The sequence below is a fragment of the Ammospiza nelsoni genome, chromosome Z, assembly GCF_027579445.1.
Source record: "Ammospiza nelsoni isolate bAmmNel1 chromosome Z, bAmmNel1.pri, whole genome shotgun sequence".
NCBI classification, from domain to species: Eukaryota; Metazoa; Chordata; class Aves; order Passeriformes; family Passerellidae; genus Ammospiza; species Ammospiza nelsoni.
In genome coordinates, this window is record NC_080669.1 from 17,963,064 (window position 1) to 17,989,833 (window position 26,770).

At 43.7% G+C, this 26,770-nt stretch overlaps 1 protein-coding gene across 3 annotated transcripts in view; it reads right to left on the bottom strand.

The window, feature by feature from the left end:
- Positions 1 to 8,431, bottom strand: part of LPAR1 (lysophosphatidic acid receptor 1) — a 67,245-nt gene extending 58,814 nt beyond the window's left edge. The window contains exon 1 of one of the 3 annotated variants that reach the window (XM_059492607.1): positions 8,297 to 8,431. The gene's annotated coding sequence lies outside the window, so the exon portion shown is untranslated. Of the gene's footprint in view, positions 1 to 1,985; positions 2,206 to 7,730; positions 7,768 to 8,296 lie in introns of those variants that run through there. The other 2 variants (XM_059492608.1, XM_059492609.1) reach the window with 2 other exon arrangements.
- Positions 8,432 to 26,770: the final 18,339 nt, after the last annotated feature.

Genomic DNA, 26,770 nt, shown 5'->3' on the forward strand with positions numbered 1-26,770 from the left:
GTCATCAGCTCGCACATCTCCCACTGAATTTTTTTTCCTCTAGGCTGAACCTCCTAGGATGCTTTTGCATGTGAAACTTAAGCAATCCAAGGCAGGAAACAGAAACACACTGTACTTCTTGGAGAAGCAGGCATTAACCTATGCTATTCCTATCAACTGTTTGCAAAATTGAATAATTCTAAAGACCCATTTTTAGTCCATTCATTAATACCAGGATTGTTCTGATTATAGTAATACCCTGAAGTCTCAGTCAGTTTCCAGTCCCACTAGCATGGACTTATGAAATAGGACACTGTAACTACTGTAAACATGCAGCTAAAATACTAGGGGCGGAAACACTAATTCAGAAAAGACTTCTTTTGTTTGCAAGGCTTCTGTACAGGGAAATACACTGCTCTGAGGTAAAGTTTTCAGCAGTTCCACCAAAATATTTAGGAGAAGCAAAACAATTCTGAAATGTTGCTAGCTCTCAAAGCCCTATGCAAAAACCATGCCCAGGGCAGCCCAAAGATACCTGGCTCAGTTCCACAGAATTGGCCTCCACATATGACACATCTTTGGGTGGGACAGAAGGGAAAAGGAAAGACAGAAAGACCAACAAACTCAATAGACATTTATAATATAGACATTTCAAGTACAAGTCACATTCAAGATGATACTCCTTGAATGCTGGGTACCTATCCACACATCCATTTCCCTGAAGTTGTTTGTCCTGCTGCAGTATCTCAGGAAAACAATTAGGGAATTACATTTCCTTGGCAAGAAGAATGAAGGGGCAATGACCTATTGGTGCATTGGACTTGTGTCTACAGGAATGTAACAACAATCAGGGAGACAAAAGTGGATAGAAACAGCTGAAAATCCCAATGAATTCTTCACTGAAAGCCCAGGCTTTGCTCCTCTACCAAATCTAATGCTTATGTGGATGGTTAACGTATGCTCAAACACCACTCCTAGTACATCCCAGTGGCACTGAGGCACACAGGACATCATGCTCTTACTAGTCGGCTGGTTCATCCTGACAAGACAGAAATTCCTGTAGACATTCTCAGATGGATGCAGGAAATGTTCAGGTTATTCTCTTGTACTAATAATTTGCCAGTACAACTGCAACACTTTAGCAGGGCTGTGTACACATTTGCAAAGACATCTTCCAAGTGCAATAGTGACTGACATGCAACAGAGTAGTAATACAGACCTTGCTGCACTTTACCCTCCTTTGGGATTGACAAACTGATCATTATCAGTCTGAATTTATGCTTCTGTATCTAACATTCCCCTCCCAATTTCCCAAGTGCTTTTTACTTCAATAATTAGTTTTATATATTCAAAGTTAGCATGCAAGTACAGAAACATCCTATGAAGTTTACTCCTATAAGCACAACCTTAGGCAAGGTAGCCAACTTCCCCTTTACATCCTACATTACAGCATCACAACCACATGAAACCCCTTCCACTGCAACTCACAAGAGGACTGTACATATCTTGTAAAATATGATCCAGCCCCTACAATCACTGTAATACTGATCCAGTCCCTACAGACAATCACTGAAAACACAACAATCACAACAGACATTGAAACAACAACTCAATTATGCACAAAAGCACACAATTGACTCACATTAGCTGGAGTATCAATGAAAGAGATCGGAAGTGTCCAGAGTCAGGCACACATACACACTGCCACCCTTTGCAACTTCATATTTGGTTACAAGTAACTGTGAAAATGGTAACACAACCACGAAACCTTGAAAGCTCCACGCTCCAGAAGTGACACCACTGTTGCAGTAAGAGATTGTTAAAAAATACACAGTAGCCACAAGAAAACAGATCCCACCGAGAGAGTCAGTGAACACCTAACATAGACACACAAACAAAAAAAAACCTGACCACAATAACGACCACCACAATCCCTCCCAGTGCAAGGCAACATCTAGGGGCAAGGTGACCTTTTCCTGCCACTGCCATTGGCTTCAGGTACTGACCTGCACTCCTCCCCGAGGCCTCCTGCCACCAGCCATCCCTCTGGCAGCAGCTGGTGCCACTGACAATTTGCTTGTCCTTGATCCAAAGCAGCAGGAGGGCAGGGGTGCTCAGCACCCCCTGGGCTTCTGTGCTGTGAGCTGAAGGGACAGTGAATGCTGCACTGGTGGCACACCCAGAGCCTTGCACCCCTCCTTCAGCCCTTCCACCTCACCTGACACCAGCAACGCTGATTCAGGATTGAGCAGCAAACAAACTTGAGTTTTCTTCTGCACAAGCACCCTGGCTGTGCGCGGCATGACACCCACCCTGACACCCACATCCTGGCTGGGCAAGGCACGCTGTCCTTCTCACACTGCAGCCCTGCAATGCCATCCCAGCTCCCTTGCTCTGTCACCAGCAGCAGCTGAAGGCTTCAGGGCATTGTTTGGCAGATCCGACAACCACAACAGGTCAGAAACAGACTGCACTATCAAAGACTAAACACTTAATGAAATCCAGGAGCTACAGTCTCTTTATCAAAACCCCTTCACAGTAGACAAAACAACACTTGGCACACTCAAAAGCTGTGTAGCTATGAAAGCTTGATAGTTTATCAGCCTTTCTCTTTTCCTACAAACACCAACCTGAGGTATAACCACCTTAAAAACAGGTGTGACCTGTACAGCATCTCTCTTCTCTGCTTGGATTCTGGCAAGTCTTTGCTAGAGCTCACGTTCAGCTCGCTGCTATTAAAAAACCACCCACTTAATCAAAGAAGATACAAATTTCTCTATGCTGTAAACATTCAATACTCATCCAACATTCATCGCTGTAGTTAACTTCTTCTTAATAAAACACGGATGCTACTTTAGCTATATTTTGGGTGAGGAGGGTGAAAACAATCCTCCTCAAATGGCAAAAATATTTCTAAGGAAAACTTCTGCTCCCATAAATAATGTACCAGCACCATTTCATATCTGCCATACACACCCTAAAAAGATGGGGAGGAGGGAGGGAAAGGGGCTTGCAATGAAAAACAGTATGCATTTCCTTTGCCAGATTTTTACCCCTCTCACAATCTCCAGCATTCTGTACAGAAAGATCTTGCCTTTGATGTCAATCCAGTGCTTTCAGGCTTGCTCCTGCAAGCACTGCAATATGCAATACATTTTCTAGCTGGCAAAAAAATGGATGTATTGCATTTAGTGCCTGTTAAATCCATCCTACTCCAAAGGTCACTGTGGCATGTAAATTCCTACAGAAAAGCCAGAATGATCTGTAATATGGCAACATGAGGCTCACACTGAACTGAGCATTATCATACATGACTATCAAACTCACAGACATTTTTTTCAGCAGTTTCAAAAACCCACTTCAGGAGGTGTTTTCCTCTTAGTCACACTAAGAAGCAAAACCACAGAGATACTACTGGTCTCTCATATTTATCACCTTTGTATTTTTAAAAAGAAAATAAAAGGACCTCTGAATTTTATCTAGAGTATATCACATGGAAGCCAAAAAAAAAAAAAAAGGCAGTTCCAATTCCTCTCAAGTTAAGTAAGTCTAAAATAAAGGTAATTCAGTTGGCACAAAAACCTACATATAGTAATGTGCATTACAGTATCTGCACTCCTAAAATACTTTTCCTTCTAAAAGAGATCCAGCCTCCCCACTTCTGCAACTTCTTGTGCCACTGATCCACACTGCCTGCCATCATTTCAGCAGCAGACCACATTGCAGTGCATGAGTGGGAGACAGTAAGGCACACCCCTTTGCTCCTGTTTCCCCAGCAGCCAGGCCATTATCCATCAAAGAGCACAAATCTTCAAGGCACTTGGAAAGCAAAACACTCTGCACACACCCCAGGCCAGAAACCTGTCCAGGCTATTTATCCTGGGAGTGGCCTGAGGAGGAGGGATGTGGTTCTCCCTCTCTGGCTGTGCTGCTGGCAGGGGCAGGCATGCCTTACCCAGACTCCTTGAACCACAGCAGCCCTGCAAGTCTGTGGCTGCTTTGGCCTGCCACAAGCAAAGGGAGAAGATACACTTTCTTTTTAAGAAGAAATATATCTTTACTTCTGGGGAAAAGGCACCAGTGCTCTCCTCTTTAAGTGCACTAACCTAACTGCCTACAGTATCTGGGTCAAGAAGGACCCAGATCCAGTAGGAAATCAGGACAGGACTGAAAAAAGCATGATCCACACACCATTCCAGGCTGTGCCTATCCAGAAATTCTGGACACTTTGCACTAATTCAAGCTAGGCTATTGTTCCTCTGAGGAGAAATACAATGCCTTAACCGCCTCAAAGCTGTTTGTCAAGAGCTTATAAGAGAAATGCCATGGTCACAGAGTTGCCATGTGAGATGGGGACACACATATACTACCCAAACCAGCACCAGCACATAGGGTCTTTTCTTTTCTGGTTGCTCAATGTTGCACAAATAGAAACAGTATTTCAACAATTAGAGACACCAGCCATTTAAAAATGCATTTAAAAAAGCAATTACCAAGATTTTGCAAGCCAGGTGTGCTGTTAATCAGCTTGGGAGTACAGAAAGCCTGTCAGGCAGTCAAGAAACACCAATGGAGGTGAGAAGGAGAGGTCTGGGTACACAAAGACAGGCCCTTCTCAGAATTCTCCCCTACTTTCGACAAAAATCAAACCGAGGTACCAGACATTCAGATGTTCACCATCACATATATTAATACATCCATGAAAGTGCAAGAATGCCCAGGCAATGCTTCTACATGTTAAAAAAACTAAGCTTGAAATATAAATGGAGAAAACCAAAATTCAAGTACCCTGACATGTAAGTAGAACAGCAGCTCTCACTTCCTTGACAGAACCTTCTTCTGCCCTGGGAATACTTTTGTATTTCTGTCAAAGCAACCCATCAGCCTTGCACCAGATCCAAAGTAATTCAGCGCCAATACAGATTTTGCCATTGACATTTATGGGCCATGGATGAAACCTTAAGCTTCTGCTTTAGCTATGAAGAAAAACACACGGGAGAAAACATGAAGTGTGTAAGTTTAGCCCTCATGTGGCACTCCTCAGCAGTGCCAAATCTCTACGGTACCACCTTGTGACATCTGGAAAAGTCAAAAACACATCAGATGCTACATAACCCCTGCCAGCTGAAGCCACTACTGCCTCAAGTCCCTCATGATCAAACATTTCTGGAGGGCAGTGTTCTCCCTTCAAATTATCAAAACTCATAAGGCAACAAATGAGGACCATACCTAAACTGAAAGTAATCTTAAAGAAAAGGACATGAGAAGACGGAAAAAGAAAAGACATACTTTATCTTCTCAAAAGTTGGTTTTCTTTTCACCCTACTAAACAGATAGAAAAAATAATACAGCCCATTGTGAAAGATGAAGTAGTGAAATGCACAACATATAAAGAACTAATCCAGTAACTAAAGATGCTGGAAGGATCAAATATTGATTGCTCTATTCCTCTTTCAGTAAAACAGTTGTATGCATCTTTCCCTTGGCATTATGTGTAGCAGGAGCTCTTCAAATATCCCATTTAGATGGATTTAAGCTGTATTTAAGCGTCCCTTAAATTGCATGCACTTTTCTTTCTGAAAGGGAGGAAATTGCACTTGTGTAGCAAATTCTAATTTTGTGAGGGAAATAGCAATGAAAAGGACAACGGCCACACAGTACTGGTTACCACTCTCAAATTCTTCCACATATCCTTGAGCATTACCAAGACCGTAAGTCATGGCCTGTGAAGGGTTCCCCACTCACCTGATGGCAAAAGAGCTGCATTCTATTTTCTCTGCATCCAAATGATACAAAAAGCCAGATACACAGCAACAGTGCTCAGTAAGTGCTGGCAGGTCACCACCTAGAGGTGCTCAAAGCCAGCTCTTCTGACATCTGGAGAAGGCAGCTCACCTCTGAGAGTGCTCAAAGTGCTGGGTATTCAAAGGGAATATTCCTTTGGTGGTCTCCCAAAGGGATAAAGTGCTCAGAAGAATTACCTGCCTTTTAATTTAAACCTCTGAATATGAGACAGAGCAAGCTCAATATAGACAAGCCACTGAGAAACAGCAAACCATTCATTAATGTGTTATAAAGAGCTCATCACAGTGATATCAAAGTGAATCCCATGCAAGTACAAAGCAGAGCAAAACAGTTTCTTCATCAGCCTCTCCTGGATTCCCCAAATAGTTTAACTGTGTAAACTATAAGACCAAGTTAAAGTCAGATTTTTATTCTTCCCATTTTTAAGCAGAGAAGGAATTATATTTTAGCTACAATCTTCCAGAGCTACTGATGAAAACCACATGACCATAAAGTATTTTTGCTCACAGTGATAAGACTGTCTGTTACTCACACGTGGAGTTCACATATTAAAGCTGGGTACGCAGTGTAGCATTACTTTAATTTTGCATTTTCCATGTGGTTCGTCTCAAAAGCTGTTTAACCTTTTGACCCTCAATATTTGTTTTGAAGAGCAAAGGAAGAGAAAGCAGACACCAGCCAATGTTTTCCTCTCTTCAACCAGCACCGCTACTGCTAAGTTCTCAGAACAAGGTTTATAGCAGCCAAGGGTCTAACTACTGCAATCTGTAATAAGGAGAGATAGAGACAGCACCACACTGATCATGCAGCAGCGCTTCCCAGTATTCCTAAGTAACATTTCCCTAGTTATTTGCCATAGAAAAAGGAAAACAATCACCTTTCATGAACAACTGCACAGGATGAGACAGCGTCAAGCTACTCTGGAGCAGAACAGCATTTAATTTTGTGTGGTTAATATTTAATAAAAACAACAGTAAAACACAGGCCTATCAAGTTGCTTTGTAAGTCCGAGCCCATATCAGTTAAGGAAAAACACGCGGCACGCCTACAGCCAGTAATAGCAAGCTGCAGGGCAGAGCTTCACTTACGCCTGTGCACACACATTATTGCTTCAGTCCACTGCTGAAATTGCCAGAAATATTATTTTAGTGCTGCCGTATAGCCCATCCTCACACAGGAGTAACAGGCTGCACGGCACTCAGCCCCGGCCGCCAAATTGAAACATGACTCCCAGCCCTGAAAGTGATTCATTTTAGACCAAATGGTACAACGCTGCAAACCTGAACTAGCATGCAAAAACTTTCTTTGAAAAGATAAGAGTTGCAGCAGTTCTTAGCAGCGAAAACGTTGCTGCTAAAACAATTTTGCTAAATATTGCTAAAACAATTCCCCCACACTTCGAGAAAACTAGTTGCCTACAGGGTCTCCCCAAGTTATTTTGCCTTGAAACTTCAAAAAAACCCCAACCAAACAAAAAGCCAACTAAACAGCAAACAACAACAATTAAGAAAAAGACGCACAGAAAACCAACACAAACCTGGAGCAAATAAGGATGGGAAAAAAAAAAAAGAAGAAAGGGGGGCTTTAGGCAGCTTCTAACATTCACAGACAACTGAATCTGTGAAGGTGTGAGTTTGTTTCACAGAGATATCCCCGAGAAAATGAAATTTAGACATTCCAACGTTTCTGTGATAATGAAAACTTTGCACATATTTCCATAGGAAGTAGTTTTTTGGTATCGTTCCCACTGTGGAGCTATTTTAAAAGAACATAGGAAAAGAAGTGAGAGGAAAAAACTTGGTCCCTCTGGTTCCACCTCTGTCTTCTCACTTCAGTTTGCTAACGGCTTTTGTCCTCCAGCTTCCCTCCTGCTCCCCCCCCGCTCCCTGTCTTTCTCTAATAAATCACACCCTTGTGCTTGTCATTCATCTTCTCCCGTCCTTTACCTTTGTAAACATCATGGATACACCGACACTGCTCCCATCGGACTTGAGCAGGCTCTTCGTCCGAAGGACTGAAGTCAGGAGAGAGAGGTGGCAACCATTTTTTATCTAGGACTTTTTCCACTGCCTTAGTTTGGTACAAATAAATCCAAAGAGATTTCGGGGTGGAAGGGGTGACGAGAGGAAAAAAAAAAAAGGAAAAAAGAAAAATATGAGGGCAGCCCCTAAGTGAGTCCTGTTAGTACTCCTTAATCAAACAAGTGCCCATCACTTATTCCACGCCAGCCCCGGAGACGTCAGCCCAGCAGGAACAGCAGCCTGACCCGACGCCTCGAACTCATTGGAGCCCATCCCGGAGGAGCCCTTCGCCGCAGAGCACCGCGACAGCCGCGCCGCGGGACGGGAGCGGGTTCGGAAACACGAGCGAAACAGCCAAAGGGAGCAGGCGAAGAGCGCCGTGGGCACGGAGCGCTGGGGGAATGGGAAGGGGCACCTTTCCGCGGGCGAGAATGGCGGGACCCCTGCCCCGCTCCGCCCCGGGCCCGCCGCGCTGCGCTGGCTGCGCTTACCTGCGGGGGCTGCGCGGGCGCGGCTGGAGGGAGCGCGGCGCCGCCGCCGCCGGCGCGCACAGAGGGAGGCAGGCAGGCAGGGAGGCAGGGAGGAGGGGAGAGAAGGAGGGAGGAATGAGGGGTGGGACGGGGAGGGACGGGACAGAGCAGAGGAGAGCGGAGAGGGACGGGGAGGGACGGGACAGAGCAGAGGAGAGCGGAGCGGAGAAGGACGGGACAGAGCAGAGCGGAGAGGGACGGGACGGGACGGGACGGGGAGGGGAGAGGACGGGGAGGAGAGGGGAGGGGAGGGGAGGGGAGGGGACGGGACGGGACGGGACGAGCTGGGCTCCCTCCGCCCCCGCTCCGCCTGCGCGCCTCCGCGGGCGGGGCCCAGGTGTGCCCGCCCCGCCCCGCTCGGCCCGGCCCGGCCCGGCCCGGCCCGGCCCGGCCCGCCGACCCCACGCGTGCCCGGCCCGCGCACTCGCTCCGTGCCAGAGCCCGGCCGGCCGCGGACGCTGCCTCGGGCACGGGCGGTGGAATGCAGGTGTTTCTGGAACAGCCACAGTTCTCGTCCTGTGAAACTTTCGCGTCTCCTGCCGATGTGGGCAAGAGGCGTTTGGGAGCCCCAGTCACAGGAACAGTCAATTTACAGGTTCACCGAGCACTCGTCCTTGGAAAGGGACAGGGTTGCACAACAGATACTTTTCCAGATTAGAACTATTTTATTATACAAAACCAGGTTCAAATTGCTTCTTCTTCCTCACCTCCTGCCCTCCTTAAGTTTTTAGTGTGCAATAGCCAGATTTCATTGGATTTATTCATTCTAGAGGCCACTTTTGCATGTACTTGCATCAAGTGAAAAGGCATATGTTGCACAACACTTGGAGTTCAGTAGCTGAAATGGCTGAGCATTTCTAACCCCTGTAGTGAGATTTCTAGGTTACCTACAGCTATGCAAGCAGTCAGTGCCTCCAGCAGCACAAAACCCTATCATGAAGCACCAAGACCACTAAAAGCACTCGTATTTCTTAAGGAACCAGAAAGCAGCAGAGACAATTCTGTGATGTTTGCTTGTGTGGCATCCACAAAGTGATGACACTATCTGCTATAGCTACTGGCAATATCTGCTGCACCACAGGTATGGTTATTAACAAAGGTTTTGGCACCAGTGAGAGCAGGTCTCTTGCTGTCATGGCTGGTGAGATGCTTTCTCTTTAGGAAGTTGTCACCACACAGAGCTTGTTTTTGTACTCAGCATTGTAATTTTGCTCTGAAACTAGACTTGAACATGCTGAAAAGTTTTGTTAAGTACTCTGCAGGCTTTGGAAAATGCTAGATTTCCTCTTCCACCTGTTCAAAGCAAGCTACCAAGTGTTTGCAAGAGGTGACAAAAAAGCATGTTCTATTACAAGCTCTAATAGATGGCTTAGCCTCTATACACCAATTATGGTGACAGGTCTCAGTAGTTTTCTCACCTATGCACAGGCCACATCCAGGCTAGACAACTCCATTCATGAAACAACGTGCTTAAACTGCATGTGTCGTCTCCTGATGGCAGAAAAGGGATGACATACATGAGTCACTGATTAGAAAGCAGGTCTTCAGAATGCAGAATTGATCATTCCAGTCTTGTGGCAGTGTATCTGCTGTAGCTTCATTATAAACCAGATTTACTCGTCTTTTTGGGACACAAACTGGTTGTACATGTCTACAGAATCTGTCCTGTCCTCAGCCAGTTGCCCAGATACCACTATAAGAGCCAAGATTAACTTGAAAGCAATCAAAGCTTCAAGCAAAGGGTGATCTGACAAGATTTACATCTCTGTGGGTGGGACTTACAACCTCAGGCATGCAGGAGTCTTCTTCAATAGGACAGTACTTGCTGCTAAGAGCTAAAGAGCTACTACATCTGCACATTGGAAATCACCACTGCCTAGGATCCCTATGGTTACTCAAAAAGTGCTGGTTAGGATGTCCTCTGCAGCAACTGTAGCTACTGACCCCTGAAAGAAAATAGCAGAGAATAGCATCCTCAGCTCATGGGAAAATGAGCATGAGATGGAATTTCATGAAGGTAAAATGATTGCAAACATTTTATAGAAAACTATTTTTGAGTCCAGTTCCAGTGAACTGATGTAGTTAAAGGAGCAATATTTTTTCAGTTAGTTTGTTTTCTGTTAGTGACTTCAGGCATGCTCGCTCAGCCCTGAAACATTGACTTGTCGTTTATTCAAGGATAATACCATTAATTCTCAGTCAGCCACTCTTGTTCTGAATAGAAGATATAGGGAATATTCAGTAAATCTTACAAACAGGCAAATATTGAAGGTCCAGGGAAGATCACGTGGTCTGACGTTTAATGAATGTAACTGCTATGAGACTTGGCTGTGTTGCTCTGTGGTCTGAGACGTGTTTATGTAATCACACACAGATGTACTGAATTGCATTAGAGAGGGAAGTAGTTTTCACATCCTTCAGTCTGGAAAAACTTCTGTTTCCAGAACAAACCATGTAAGTTCCATGTGCTCAATTTAGTGAATTGTTTCAAATCATAACTATGCTTAACATGTGCAGATATTGATATACTTATATTTCATTCTCAGCATTCATAAAGTTTCAATTGAGTGGCTGCAAGATTAGTCATACAAAGTAAGAAAAGTTAAACATCTAATTCCTCTTCGGTCTGGGCTTGGAAAGTACCTCTGGTGGTTTTAATTTTAAAAAAATTCTAGGAATTTACACTTGAGATGTCTCTTCACTCTGTCACTTCTCTATGCAGCATACTCTGGTGTGGGTAGCAGTGGATAATTTCATTTTGGATTGGAAATGTGCTGAAATTTTCAGTGCAATTTTCAGTGCTTTGAACGAAATACTTGATGAGATCACTACTAATTCCTGTGGAAAAAAATGGCATGCTTCAGCTCTATCTGAGATAGGAATAACTAGAGAACTGAACAGTATAGTCACTTTTTATTGATCAGCTTTTGTTTCTTAGAGTCCCACCATTTGTGGGAGTCCCAGATTGCTAAAGCATGTGTACAGTACAAAGAACAGCTCCAACAATTCACAAAGAATAAAGCACTCTCTAGAGTTTGACTTTTTGCTCATTTGTTATGTACATACTCTCTGAAGCCCAATGCTCACATGCTGGGGATCTCTGTTCAGAACAGGATGCAGAGGAAATAACATTACCTACAGCTAGAAAACTGAGCAAATGACATTACCTACAGTTAGAAAACATGCTGTTTTCCAGAGAAACTTCAGACACATCAGAAATCTCGCAGAAAGAAAGCATTCCTACCCATAAAGCTATGTCATCTTTGTTCTGTGGCAGTGCTTCTGCCTTGGTTCAGTCTCCTTGGAGCTCCTGCTATGATGCAACAGCAGTGCATGACATTGTGTGAGCCACAAACTCCTCTAAAACCTCAGTCTCAAGGCAAAAGAGCAGCTTTTTCCATGGAAACTCTGTCTCTCCCCAGTTCAGCCTCCTGTTGTCTGGACCTGAGGATATCCTAATCCTTCTGAAGAGTAGCAGATTGCTGAAAAGTGAATGTGACCATAGTGCTCCTGGAAGCCAAGCTTTGGCTCTTCATGGCTTTCTGCTCATGCCCAGCCCCTAACAGCAGGATTGCAAGGGTGGGATTGACGGAAAAATAGATGCCCATAGGTGCCTGAGCATGTTGAGGATTAGGAATATAGCCACAAAAGCAGAGGAGGTGGTTGCCTTGAGATGACTGGACTAGGGTTTGCAAGATGCTTCGGGTAGTTATGGCCAGAGATGCAAAGGAGTTCAGTGCATTAGTGACTGATCCAGTAACGACTCATAGAGAACCATAAACCTCTGTGTTACTGTCAGGAGTCTTACGGATCACGTGCCATGAGATGCATCAAGGAGAGCTGATGGCTGTGTGAAGCACATGGGGTTTGTCTGGGGCGTGCACAGGGGTGCCAGGAGGCTCCTGGAGGGGAGGCCAGGAAGCTGTTGGTTGTGGCTCCACTGTGGTGAGGGAGGCGAGACACTGAGGAAGAGCTCTGGCTTTGTGGTGAGCACAGGCTGAGGGATGGCTGCAGGCTCCAGGGAGGGAAGCTGGGGGGAGGCTGGGCAGGCCTCTCCCATGGGATGGCTGTAGCACTGAACACTTCCACGTGTCCTCCAGCCTCTATGGAGCACCTGTGTTGGAGCCTGGGGCTGGGTCACCACTGCTGTTTCAGAGGAGCTCGGCATTTATGCTGCCCGAACACTGCTACTCATTCAGCCTTCTGTTTCCAGGCTGTTGAAAAACCTTTGTTTGTAGGGTGTTAAGGGATGACCAGATAATGAATGTTCTGATTTGTCTTTTCATCAAGCACAAGGCTCTGGCCTGCCACAAAATGGCTGAAATCCCTCTTCTAATAAGGGGGAAATGAGATATGGCGAAAACAAGGAAAGCTTTACCTTCAGCAAGTGCAGCAGCAGTTGTTGGGTCCATTGCTCCAGCGCCTGTCCTTTTGGCTATAACTGCAAGGTCCAATGAATATAAAATCCTGCTCCAACAGTGATCCTTAGTCAATAGACAGCATCTAAAATCCATAATTTATCCTGTCTGTGCCCTTTCATTTTGAACTGGATGATATTTTTACACCAATAAATTGAGTGCCATGCCTCTGTACAAAGTACTATATAACTTTGCACACCGGTTTGGTCTGGTTAAATGCCAGGTCTTACATGGAGCTCCTGGAATGAGTCCAGCAGAGGACAGCAAAGGGGCTGGAACATCTCTTGTACATGGAAATGATGAGGGAGCTGGGCCTGTTCAGCCTCAAGGACTGACAACTGAGAGGGGACCTCTTCAACATCTATAAATATCTGAAGCGACAGTGCCAAGAGGAGGGAGGCAGGCTCTTCTTGGTGGTGCCAGTAGTACCAAGGACAAGAGGCATGTACAGTAACTGTTGCTCAGGAATTTCCACCTGAATATGAAGAATAATTTCTTTACTCTGTAGGAGACTGAGAACTGGAACAAGCTGCTCAGAGAGGTTGTGGACTCTCCCTCACTGGAGATACTCAAGAAGTGTCTGGACACAATCCCATGCTATGTGCTCTGGGATGACCCTCCTTGAGCAGAGAGGTTGCACCACATGACCTGCTGTGGTTCTTTCCAATCTTACCCATTCTGGGATTCTGTGGGCTTTGAAAAGCTGCTGGAGCTATCATTTGAAAAAGTAAATAATGCCAAGTGAAAAACTCAGTGCTACATTAGATTTTTTCCTTCAAAAGACAGTATTTCTTACTAGTGTCTTAATGTTTTTATTTTTACTGAAATAATAATTGACCCCTTCTGTCTTTTCTAGAGCTTCAGCAGCAGAAGTCACTAAAAGTTTTCCAAGAGCTGCCATGTCCACAATGACATTGGTAACACACACACAAACTCAAAGGGGAAATAGTGTGGGACTGAAGATTTAACTGACCAAAACTGAACAAAATCCTCCAAAACCCAGCCTTTCCAAAACACAGGATAGGACCTGTAATACTAGCAGAACAATAAAGAATTTGGGTATATTTAGTTAATGAAAGCTCTTGCTGGAAGGTAAGATTGGGTCATTTATGTCTGCACAATAGCAGCCCCAGTGTAGAACATATGAATACCAGATGGCTGGAACTGTTCCATTAATGAACTGATGCATTCATTGTTCTGAATTTGATTTTGTAGCTTTTTGCTTATAATGATTTGATTGCACCACCATTAAAAACCTTCAATAACCTCAGAATTCCTCAGAATGCAAAAGAGGAGATGCCTCTGTCCCCACTTTCCACTGACCTGCAGGTGTGCAACACCTCTGTCAGTCAAGCTGATGAATACATTTCATGCTGTTTTTCTTAGTTCTTCAATTTAAATAATGTATGCAGGATCCATGCACAATATATTCTTTCTTCCAAGGCACAGGAAAATGCATTCCAGGTGACACTCCATTATAGTCAACAAAGTTATCCTGTGATGGTTATGTAGGATAAAAGAAAATCATAGCTGTAGGTATGTAAGGAGAAATTCCTTCCAGATATGTGCAAATACAGGAACAATGTCAGGCACTATGAGATACACTTTTCCTCCTGAGCAGATGCCTCCTTATTAAACATAATTCCTATTGCAATAATCTTTCCGGTCTCCAAGCTTAATTAATGAACAGTCTAGGAGCCCACTTGATGTGTATGTTACCACGGGAAGTTTAATTTTTCTGGCTTACACAACTCCTCTGTAAGCTTTCCCTCTGCTTCAATACTCTACTCCAACACTGGCTCTATCTTCACTGTGGCTCTGCCAACACTTTTTTGTCACAAAAAGGCCTGGTGTAGTTAGGTGACGAACATATTTCTATCCTTTGTGGCTCATCACTGATCCTCATGTCTGAAGAGACCAAAAGGGATAAAGAAAAAAAAAATCGAGAATATTAGAATTTAGCAGTGACTAAAGGATTTCTGTCAGAGCAGGGCTTTTGCTATACACCTGTCTTTGAGAGGCTGGAAAGACTCCAATCCCTAGTATCAGAAGTGACCCCAGGTCTCTCATTTTACTTCCATTTCAATTCATTTGTGGTTGCACTTATTAAGAAAGCTAAAATTAGAGTAAAATGAATAAAATCCCAAAAAATAATGAAGAACTAACTGGAGGGAAAAAATGCAAGTAGACAAGTGGGGATGCAGACTGGTCACAAGACCCTTGGAGGCAAGTTCTTCTCTTCCCTGGGGCTCCTCTGCTTCCCTAGCTCCTCCAAACCCCTGATGGTGTTGGTAGAGATTAGTTATCTCTGATACTGCTTTTTGGGGCAGGGCCACTGTAGGGGCCTGAATATATGTATTGTTATAAAGGAGTCCTTGTGAATATATATATGTAGTGAGAGTCCTATGTATTAGATAGGTGGGTCCTGTTGCTCTGGATGAGCTACAGCTGTGGGATCCTTGGTTGGGTAGCAGCTGTAGCTCATGAAGGGCTCTGGGATAAAAGGGGGTTGGGTCGAGAGCCCAGAAGGAGCCCCTATGGAAGCCATGAGGAACTGTGCTGCAGAGAGGAGCTGCATAATAGGACCAGCAAGAAGGTATGGACTTTAAGATGGGACTCCAGAAATATGAAATACAATAAGATAACAACAGGCCACAGCAAGAAAGAAGCAGAGGTCAGGTGGCAGGGGGAAATTCTCATGTCAACCCTCCCTAGCATGAAGACAGGAGACAGGGATACCAGATAATAGAGCCAGAAGCCTATTTTTGAGGGCACTCCATTTCTCTAAGAAGAACATCCCAGGTTTTTCCTGAGATGCTCTGTGAGGTTTGCTTCTCCTGAACTTCAACATCATGTCTCAGGGACACTAAAGGACAGGAAATTATCTCCAGCTATAAGAATGGTAGTCACACCATCTTATTACTTGTTCCACAGACACTGTTAGGATTATCTAACACCCATCCTGTAGGTGTTGGCATGCAAGGAAGCTGCAGGACACCCTTCTGTGTCTTTCTGGAATAGGGGGGGAAGACGCTCTGGGGCACCGCAGATGGAAAGACATATGTAGGCTTGGATTCTGTTCCCCACCTAGAGAGATCAAGCCAGGATGATCAAGATATCTGAAGGCTTTTCTCAGCTCCCCAGGAGCAAAGCCCATGTAATCCAGCTGCTGCAGCCTTAGGGGTGCTCTGGTGGCTGGCTGCCACCGCACTGCTTTCCCAATCACGCTGGTGCTGTGCACTCGGTGAAATGCCCCTGCTCTGCCTCACCAGCACAGAGGAAAACCTGGGGTCAGTCCAGCCTTGTTAGTTAATAATTGAAGGCCTGGTTGCCTGTGCCTCTTTCCCTTTGCCATTTAGGGCTGAATCACTGCTTGTGTTTACAATCCCACGTGTAGTATTTGCAGCATTTGTTTGCAATTGTTCTTGTAGTTCTTTTGTGTTTCTTTCACCAGGCAGGCAGAGTAAGGGCTTCAATGGAAAACAAGTAGAAAGCCATTTGTTTAATGCCAGCGAAGTAGGGGGACAGAGTCCCTGACCTCATCAACTAAAGCCACTTTAAACCTGATGGAAGCCTAACCCCATATTTTCAAAAGATGAGTGCACCTTTCTTGGTGGCACATCTATTTTTTGACCAGCTAACAGATTTTGTCTGGCTTGGGCTGTGATTTCCCAAGATTTCTAGATGCACAGCTCTCCTTTCTTTCAGTAGGAAAAAGGTGTTCAAAGTGCATGGTAATTTCTATAGTAACTCTTCAGAGACACTTGCCCTGATGGTGACCTCCTCAGCACTGGGAGAAACAAAAAATAGCTCCAGCTCTGTGCCATAAAACAAACCTGGGGCCTCATCAGATTTTGGTTTTTAATTTTTCCCTTCAAGAGCCTCTCAAGCAGCACAGAACAAAGAGCCACCCAGGAGGGGCAGGGAGGAGGCTCAGGAGGGCATACAGCCTGTGAGGACCCTCTACTGATGCAGTGAAGTCAGGAACGAGAGAAGCAAAAGTAAAGGAACAAAAACCAATTGCCCTGAGTCACCACCCACATGTCAGAAGGGGCTGAGTGTAACAAAGGGAGTGAAAAGGGAGGAGGAGAGATGTCAGGCACAGAGCTATGTTCCTCTATGTGTTCGTTTATTTATTTCTCAGCGCACAGCTGGTAACTAACAGTTTGTTACTTGGCAATAGAGTATATTGGTTCAAATTTCCTGTCACAGAACTGGGGTTTTTAGACCATGACAGAAATAAGCTGTTTGGTAGGCAGAAGAATATGGGTTGCTGATACCTACAGTTTTGTTCATGGTAGTAATGGCTATCAGGTTGTTCAGGATTAGCAATATTTGATTTCAAGTCCTTGCTCTAACATGGCTTAAGATCTTCAAGCCAAGAGCATGTATATATTTTTATAGAAAACATGTTTTATCAGTCATCAGTTTTGCACACAAAGGATGAGTAGCCAAGGCAACCTCTGTGGCAGCTATTGCACTTGTGGTCGGACTTAATTACTTTTCCCTGAGCCTTCAAGTACACAAGTACGTAATATATTGAGTGAAAAGGGCCAGCTTGATTGTGCATCAGTCTGAGCAAGAAACATCCTGCCTTCCAGAAAGTAATAACTGTGTCAAAATGGAAGGGAAAAAAAGTGTGCTGCATTACAGGAACGAGGCACTGACCTCTGCAGAGGTTAACAGGCAATGTACCAAATGGAGATTTTTTTGTTCATTAGGAGGAAACATGAGAGGATAATTAGAAACAGGCCATGCTGTATGGTTTTACCCACTGCTACTATTCAACAGAATAGAATAGACGAAGGTATCACTAGTTTTGGGATTGAATTAACAACCAGAAAGTTAACAGTGAGTGATTAAAATGGACATTAATTTTTTTCCTCATAGGAGTGAGGAGACAAACTTATAATTGAATATTTGAGCTTAACATCAGCAGAATAATGGTAATTTTTATGAAGATGTTAAAAAAATTATTTTATAATTATTTTATAATTAATGAAGAACATGCATCACTTGAATAATTGTTCTGTGCATGCAACAACCAATTGCAATAGGAAATCTTCAATATACCACCTGAGACTGATCTCTTCAAATTGTTCTGGAACCTGTCCACAGAAGATTCTGGGCCAAAATTCAGTCTCCAAATCATAAGCTGTGCAGGAAGTCTGAAAACAAAGACATTTTCTTTCTTTGAGGTAGGTGCTTGTGCCCTGTGAAGGTTAATGGGTACTGCATTTGCCCTACAGGGAAGTGGATTAAAACCCCACATTATTAAATTGCTCAACCAGAAATTTGGTCTTTAGTGGTTACACAGATATATTGAAATTTGGAGTTTTTCCTTCTCAGCAAAACCTCTCAAAAAAAAAGTTGCAAAATGTTGAGGGTGAGCAGGAAGAAATGGGTCAGGGTGCAAGCTTGTTTGTCTCTATATTCTGGGAGCCTTACTGCTGAACTCCACACACTTGTGGCCACTTTCTTGAGCTGTGTAACATCGAGGCTTCACAAATCTGCCCTGTTCACACTGCTGTCTGTTGCACTTGTTCTAATTGGGAAGAACTGATTAAGCCATGGATTCGACCCAATCTCTTGGTCAAAGAAATTATTCCTGACTCAGGTGGAGTAAGGCTTGAATCCCTGGAAACAGCAATATCACTGTGCCTCTTTCCATTTGGCTGGCATCTATTGGACAAGATTCATAGCCTGAAAAAATAAGCACAAAAAAAGCAGAAATAATCCTTCTTTTCAGAAAAAATCCCCCAGGTACCATTTTGAGTCACTGATCCATCATGCCAGAAATGCATCTTACTTTCTGACACATAGTAAAAAATGCTTGTCTTTGAAAATTTCAATGACAAAAAAGAAGATTTCCCTGTATTTGACTGCAAAGAATCTATCTTTTTTTTCTTTAAGGAGTGTTTGAGGACTAGGAGCAGCTGGATGAGTCAAGTGAAATCCACTTCTCTGGGCTCTTCCTAGACAAGGGTGAACACTCTTGCATGGTAGTGAATCTTCTTGTGACTCTGATAAAGTGAGCTTATATGATTCTGTAAGCACTGAATAAGAGAAGTTACCTATTGTGTGAGAGATTGGAAAAATCTGGATGCAAAATGATTTAAAAAAATATTTTTGAGAGGACTAGCATTGTGTACATTCTCTAAATTTTGAATAACAATCTGTACAATGTGCTAAGTAAGCCTTTTGAGTACCGTGGCTTATTATGCCTTCCTGAACTTTGGGAGAATAGCTTTTAAATTTGTCACATTAAAGAATATATTCTCAGACAAACTGTTCTGGACCCTATTATTGTCTTTTTCCTTTTTGAATTGTTACCCATTCTTTGTGCCTAGTATGATTCAGCCAAGCTTTTACCTACTGCAGTAAGTGAAAGTTTACGTTTTTTGGAGAGGTAGTACCTAACAAGAAGAAGACCATGAAGTCCTTCACACAGCCACATGCATAACTTGTATGAACTCCAGAAATCAGTAACTACCACAAAGTACAGAGGTCATGTAGGCAATGATGAGTTAATGTTTGGGGTCAAAATCAAGGTCTTAGTGTCAGTAATGGGCCAATGTAATTTAAGGGGCTTTTATATGAAAGTGTCCACACCACTGTCTGTATGCCTAGGTAGCTTGGCCCGTGACTCCCCTTAGTACCTGAAAGGAGTGTGACAGGAAAATATCCCTCATATTCAAAATAGGAATATGGCCTTGTATTTTAGCACATTCACAGGAAGCCTGAAGCTGTGTGCTCCTTGTGACTCAGGACTGGTGGTTACCAGATGCTCTTTTGGTCAGTCATTCAAGCGAGGACTGCACACAGTGCTGCTCCTCAAATTGCAAACCTCCTCACACTGCCCATTCAGCAGAAGAAATACTCGTGCTCCCTGGGATGAAGCCTGAGAATAAAAAGCAGCAGGACTTCCCTGTTCTGCTCCCTACTGAGTCAGGAGCTTGGGCTTTGTTATGCCAAAAATTTATTGGCTTTACATTGCTGGACATACAAAATACTCTCTGAGTACAAGAAATAGGTTATCTCTCATTGTAAATATGCTGCCTGTGCAGAGCAGGAAAAGCTCCTTTCAGCATCCTTGGCATGATGAGAACACACCTCTCTGTCTGTATCATCCCATTCTAGTTTCTACTCTGCCTCCAAGAGTCTACCAACAACAGTGAATCTGCTTCTCTTCTACCCACATATGGATTTTATCCGGAGGAGGATTATCTTCAGGTGGATAGTGAATGGCTGCCTGTAAAAAAAAATCTGTTCCCTAAAAAGTCACCATCCTTAGAAACTCTCATCCACATGGAGTAGTGGAGGTTAGGTTGGAGGGAGGAGAAGGCTGGCATGTGCAGCTCTGGGACCCATCTGTAAGCTGGGCACCTGCTGCAGTCCTGAACAGCTCCCAGGATTTTTGGAGCATGTCAGGGTCAGAGCTTTCAAGAAGGCAGTCCCTCAGAATATGGAATAAAGAGGGGGGCTTTGAAAACTCTGAAATTAGTAACTCCAGTCAAAAAACACATATTCTCATTTCAAATGTTCCATTTAAATGCATCAATGCAAAACTTGGTCAAAGTAACTCTAGGGATTTGTAAACTCCTTAAGGCAGAAACCAGGCTTCGATAGTCTCCAGAAGAGTGAAACATCAGTTTAAGTGGAACCCACAAGTACTATAGTTTAAAGCAAACAACAAAAATGCAGTTGGTGCATGGCCACTCCATACATATTTAGCTGTTGGAAGCATGTGACTCCTGGCTTGGAGTTTTAAATAACATAAAAAGTACACTGGCATAGAGTGTCTTACTACTTACCACCTCTTCTACGCACTCTTACTGACACAGACATTGTCCTGGTCTCAGTCTGTGCTGCCCACTTCCAGCTCTGTGCAAACTGCCATAATGACAAAAGGGACATGAACTGGAGCTCCTCGATGACACCACAGCCACCAGACTGCCCTGCTCTGCCAGCTGGCAGTGGAAATGCCAGGCCTGACTCTCAGTGATGGACGTGTGGTGCAGGGACACAGAACATGGGGGAAAAACAGGGGCCTCCATGACAAAGGGCAGCCAATCTCCAAGAGCAAAACAATTCCTGTGCTGCGATTTTAAAATGATCATGTCACAGCTTGGAGCCACTCTGCAGAAGCTCCACCCACCACTGTGCAATGGCAGACTTAGTGGCTCACAGGTGGCAGAACTATAAAAAGCCAGGAAACCATCAAATAAGCACAGCTGTGACCCATAAAGCTCCCCTTCCACCATGCAGCAAATCTGAAACCAGGCTAACTCTGAACATTCCTTCTCCTCTGGTCCATGAAGCACTTGACATATGGATAGCTTGGTGCTGGGGACAACACCAAAGATGCAAAGCTGGCTATCAAACCCTCTTCTAACTCCACCACTGCCAGTGTGCTGCTGCCATTAAGGAAAACTGTGTTAAAGAGATGCCTTTTGTTGAATCACATGGAGTAAAAAGACTGGGTATAGAGCAGAAATGTTGGAAGGCTGTGTAATGTTCTGAGACTCTAGAGCTAAAATTTATTAAAAAGCAAGAAAACTGAAGTTGGCAAAACCAAATGTATGGCATAACAATAATAATAAATAGTAAAATGCCTTATGTCTTCAATATTATCCTATATGTTTTATTGTTTCGTTTTGCAAACAACATTATCAGTCAAAATTTCCATTTAGTCCAAGAACTGTGGTGCTCTCCAGTCATCGATATGCTACAGCAATGTGGGGGCAAAACAGATAACTTGTGCTTTTTTAAAAAAAAAGTTTAGACCATACCTGAAGACCTCACCTAAGATGAATGTTTTAAAAGCAAGCATATTTCTCTTTCATTTTTTTTTAAGTTAGTCATTGGTAATGCCATAAATCTCTCCTGCCAGCAGTAAAAGACTTGTTTTGCCCTATAGGCATGACTGATTTTAGATTTCATGTTAAGATTTGATCAATACATGGTTTGTGTATCTGAACATTTCAGTGAGAAGAGGTACGCTGCCTTTCAAGGTCTGAGGTAACTGCTGGAAGCAGAAATGTACCTGCCAAAGGACACACTTTCCTCCTTCTCATTTGGGTCTTTTCCTTTCAAACCGCACTGACCTCCTTTATCTGCATCTACTTCAAACTGCCAGTCAGTTTACTAAGAAAGAGACTTCTAAACTAGGTCTAATAAACACCTCTGTCATACTGAATATCTCTTGTAATAAAAGTCCTCCAGTGCTGTTTACAGACAATACCACCTTCTTGTGTCTTTGAGAGGTGTGCTCTGACAAAAGCCACTAGTACTGACCTTGGGAGAAGGGATCATTTATCAGTAGGAGTGGGGGAGCCATAGCTATAAACATGTAAACAAGACCAAACCATAGCAGTGTTAAAAGGCTTGTGTCTATGTTGAAAAAAACAAAAACCCAAACCCAAACCTAACAAGAATTACACATCTCTGTTCTTTTGTTTAATCTTAGACTGAGTAGCTCTTGCCTTGTGCTGTTAGTGAGCAAGAGTGAGCATGAAAGCTCCTGTGAGTCACGGCTGCTGAAGTGCTTGTGTTTCTTGCTCACCTGCTTGATTACCCTTCACTGCATCTTAGTCCTATGCTGGTGCATCTGGAAACTCTTCCTACTGCAGCAGCATCTCTCCTGCCTCTGAGGCTCCATCCGAGGGGATCAGGACTGTATTGTGCCAGATATGAACAGATATTCACACTTTCTAAAGCTTTCACTCTAAATAAACAGCGAGTGGGAGACAGGGAAGAGGTGCATTGTCCATTAAGGAATGAGGGATATAGTGATTTACCCAAATCTGTCCATGTAATTGCTGTCAGAGCTAGCAATTGAAAACTTGGGGAGCTCCCAAGTGCCAGAAAGAAGAAACTAGACTTGTCCAAAATTTGCCCAGCTCTGATTACAGAAAATAAAAATTGCTTTAAAAATAAATGCAAAGATTTTTATGATTTATATGTATCAAAACATGCACCAGTAAAACCCCTCCTTTCTCAAATGCAAATTCTGTGTACAGACACACACAAAGAAGAAGTCAGAGTTTAAGTGCGTGAAGTTTGGTTTACTCATCTGAAACTGTGCCTGTTTACATATGGCTGCATTAGAGGTATTATGTCTTTGACAACGTACTTCATTAATATTTTTGTACAAATGCATCTACACCGTAATCTCCAATGGCTGTCTATTACCCTGTTTTTCACTTGTTTAAACTTTTCACCTTCCTGCTGACTTCCTAATGGAACTGTTCCCTAATGCTCTTGTTCTGGGATAGTGTTTTTGGTATTTTTTTTTTTTAAGTTTGTGAAGATTGTCCAGCACTTCGAGCAAAATCTTTAGTAATAAATATATAACACTAGGACCGATCCCTTTGCTCTTCCTCATTCTGAGGTTCCTATTTTGATTTCAAGAAAGGAATCAGCTGAGCAAGACACTACTCAGCACAAAAAACACTGGCAGGAAGACCCACAAAGCAGAAACAGAACTCCTTTCCTTCAGCCAGAAATCATCATAATTTCTGTGACGAAGAAGAAGATCATGTTGCACTTTTGTTCCTACAGTCACAGTAAGAGGAACAGTCCGTTCTCAGAAATACATTATTTTATTTTAAGGAGTGTTGCATGGTAGAGAGAGCTGAGCTAACACTGCAGCTAGGCTCCTGCAAAGAAAAATCACATCATGGAAAATGCAGAGTAGATGCAGTAATATAAGGCAGAACATGTACTGGAAAAGAAAGACAGTGCTGCAAGAAGCTCCTTCTTTACTGAGGAATGGATTGAGAGAAAGGAGAAAAGGCACACTGGAAGAATAATTGACATTATCCAGATACAGCAGACATCAAGCTGTATGTGGAACAACTGGATATCGATCTAGTGAGCAAGGACTGGAGAAACAGAGAGATGTGGAGAACTTCTCAGGAAAGAAAAAAACCACAAGGAAAACTCTTGCAAAGCTCACTGGAAAACTCCAGGTGGGGGAGCGAGGTGCCTGAGGAAGCAGACAGAGCAGGCAAATGCAAAGCAAAAGAAGTAAGTGAAGAAGTAATGATTGAAGCAGAAACTACAGTGAAGTGGGTAAATGCAGAGCCTTCTCCCAAGTGACGATCTGCAAGAGAAGAAATGGGTGAACTGAAAGCAGAGGTGCAAAACATCCTCAGATTTGGGTAGAACAACACATAAAAAAAAATAAAAGACATGGGACTTCCAAACAGAGTCAGTTCCACCTTAATACAATTTCCAGTGAAATGTGGGAACTTAGCCAAGATATCATTAATATCACTCTAATAGAAGTGTCAGCAATACAAGCTGCATTGAGAAGATGAAAAACAACAGAGCAGCAGTCAAAAAAGTTGTAGCACTAATGCTAAGGATATGTGACATCCACAACTTAAAAGAAACTGTGCCAGAGCTCAGCAATAACGCCTGGGGGAAAAAAGAGATCCCTCCAACATACTGAAAACACAAAATTATTGTCAAAATGCTCCAAACTGGGATTGCAAGAACCATGATGTCTGGAAACAAGTCGTGAACTGTATCTAATCTGAAAAGTTTTCTGCAAATGGTGCACTCCATGAAGTAAAAGGAGCAATGGATGGAAAGTTTTGTGAATAGTTTGGATATAGGCTTAGCCCTGTACAGACCAGATACATCCACTTAGCCCAATTTAGATATACGAAACAAATCACTGGCTTTCAAAGCTTCCAAAATAGCTTGAAGAAATCTTTGCTGTTGGCTCTTTTGGTCCTAGAGAAGCTTTCCTGCTGTCATGGATGGACAGTGTCAGTGTGCACTGACAATACTAATCCTGTGTAAATATAGAAACTGCCTCTACACTTTTGACAGCACAAATGTCCCAGGTACAGCTCATTGCCACGTTGTGTCACAGTCCCAACTTCTCAGGGGTGGTCATAAAAGAAGGGCAAGGTCATAGAATCATTAAGGTGAGAAAAGATCTCTAAAATCATCCCGCTGTAAAGATAGAACCACCATCACGTTCACCACTCAACCATGTCCTCAAGCACCATTACCACACATTTTTTAAACATTTCCAGGGATGATGACTTCACCATTTTCCTGGGCAACCTGATGCCTTGCAACTCTTTCAGTGAAGAAATTTTTCCCAACACCCATTCTAAATGTGGTGCAACTTGAAGCCATTTCCTCTTGCACTGTCACCTGTTACCTGGGAGAAGAGACCAACCCTCACCTGGTGATGTGGTCCATGCAGGTGGATGTAGAGGGTGATAAGGTCTCCTTCAAGCATCTTTTTCTCCAAGTCAAACAGCCCCAGCTCCCCCAGCTGCTTCTCATCAGACCTGTACTCCAGACCCTTTCCCACCTCCATTGCTCTTCTCTGGACACACTCCAGCACCTCAGTGTCTTTCCAGTAGTGAGGGGCCCAAAACTGGTGACAAGACTTAAGGTGTGATCTCACTAGTGTCAATTACACAGGGACAGTCACTGCCCTGTTCCTGCTGGCCACACTGTTCCTGGTACAGGCCAGGATGCCCTTGTCCTTCTTGGCCTCCTGGGCACACTGCTGGCTCACGTTCAGCTGGATGCCAACCAGGAGCCCCTGGTCATTCTCTGCGGAGCCACTTTCCAGCCACTCTGTCCCCAGCCTGTAGCACTGTAGGGGGTTGTTGTGACCCAAGACCAGGACTTGGCACTCAGGCTTGTTGAACTCATTCATGCAGCTGGTCTCAGCAGCCCGTGCTTGCATGGCTGCCTGTGTGCATGCATTCCACATAGATGTTTCTTTGGTAGGATATATGCAAAACTAACCACCCTAAAATTGCCAGTGTTTCTGGCCAAGTGATGGAAGGCAGATGTTATGCCATGGCTGTGACCTGTGATCATACCTTTTTCATGTGGTCAGCATCTAGTAGTTTCTTGAAGGGGTCCTCATGCATCCTCAAGTTGCCTGAGCTACACATGTGCAGAGCTAAGATCCTGAATGCTTTCAAGGGCCTCTGGGAGAAGCTAAAGGGCAGACAACCATCAGAATAACACATGCAAGCTACTTCTTCAGGTCCTCTTCTTATCTATGCACCTGACAGTAGCCTGAATATATTTATCTTGTGGCAGCAGCACACATCAATTTACTGTCACTGTGGGGAGTCCTGTCACTCCTCCTCATTCACACGACAGACTCATTTTCTGGTTATGAAATAGTATCAGATCCAAGTAAGACTAAAATTGCAGCTATAGTTAGTTGACTATGTTGCCTGCATTCGTCTGCCAGAATCAATGGAAGAGTGCTTATTGTCCTGGAGGACACTGTCAGAAATGCACTTCCTGATTTCTTTGCCACAACTCATTGACAGGTGAACTGCTATAACTTCATGATGGCTCCTAAGGCTCTCCTCCACTGACTTTCAGCCAGCGAGGCTATAGAGCACTCTTGTCATGGATGCAGCTCTTTTGTATCCATCCCACTCCTTTTCCCATCCATTTTGCAATGTGGCATTTCTGAGCCCTTTTTTTTGTAAATTCACAGAACAGGTGAACATGTGTAGGATGTGATGGTCAGTTTCTCATATTCATTTTGTGATCACTTCAGTGCACCACGTCAGCTAACTCGTTACTAACACACTAGTATTTCTAACAAGGTCCATAGTTTTGGAGAAAGATTATCACAGCCCTTCCACTGGTGCTGCTTGACACTGGAGGTCTAAGTCAGTAGCAGGTTGAAATTCTTGCAGAGTTTGCAGGGTTTGACTCAAGGAAGTGAGAATTCACTGCCTCCTCTGATATGGACAGGAAACATTTACAGATGGTCCCAGCAGAGTCTTCAAAGGGTGAGGCAGGAAAACATGTGGTGAACATGTGGACTTCTGTGGGAGGTGGTTCTGCTTGATGGATATTTTTCCTCTGTCAGCTTGTAATACAGACAGCAGACCCTGAGGGAAAAATGGGGTCGCACCTAGGACTGAAAGCTCTGCTTGTGCTGAAGCAACAGGCAGAGCTGCCATTGCAAGCATTTGTATTTCCAACACTTAAACACTGCCAAACC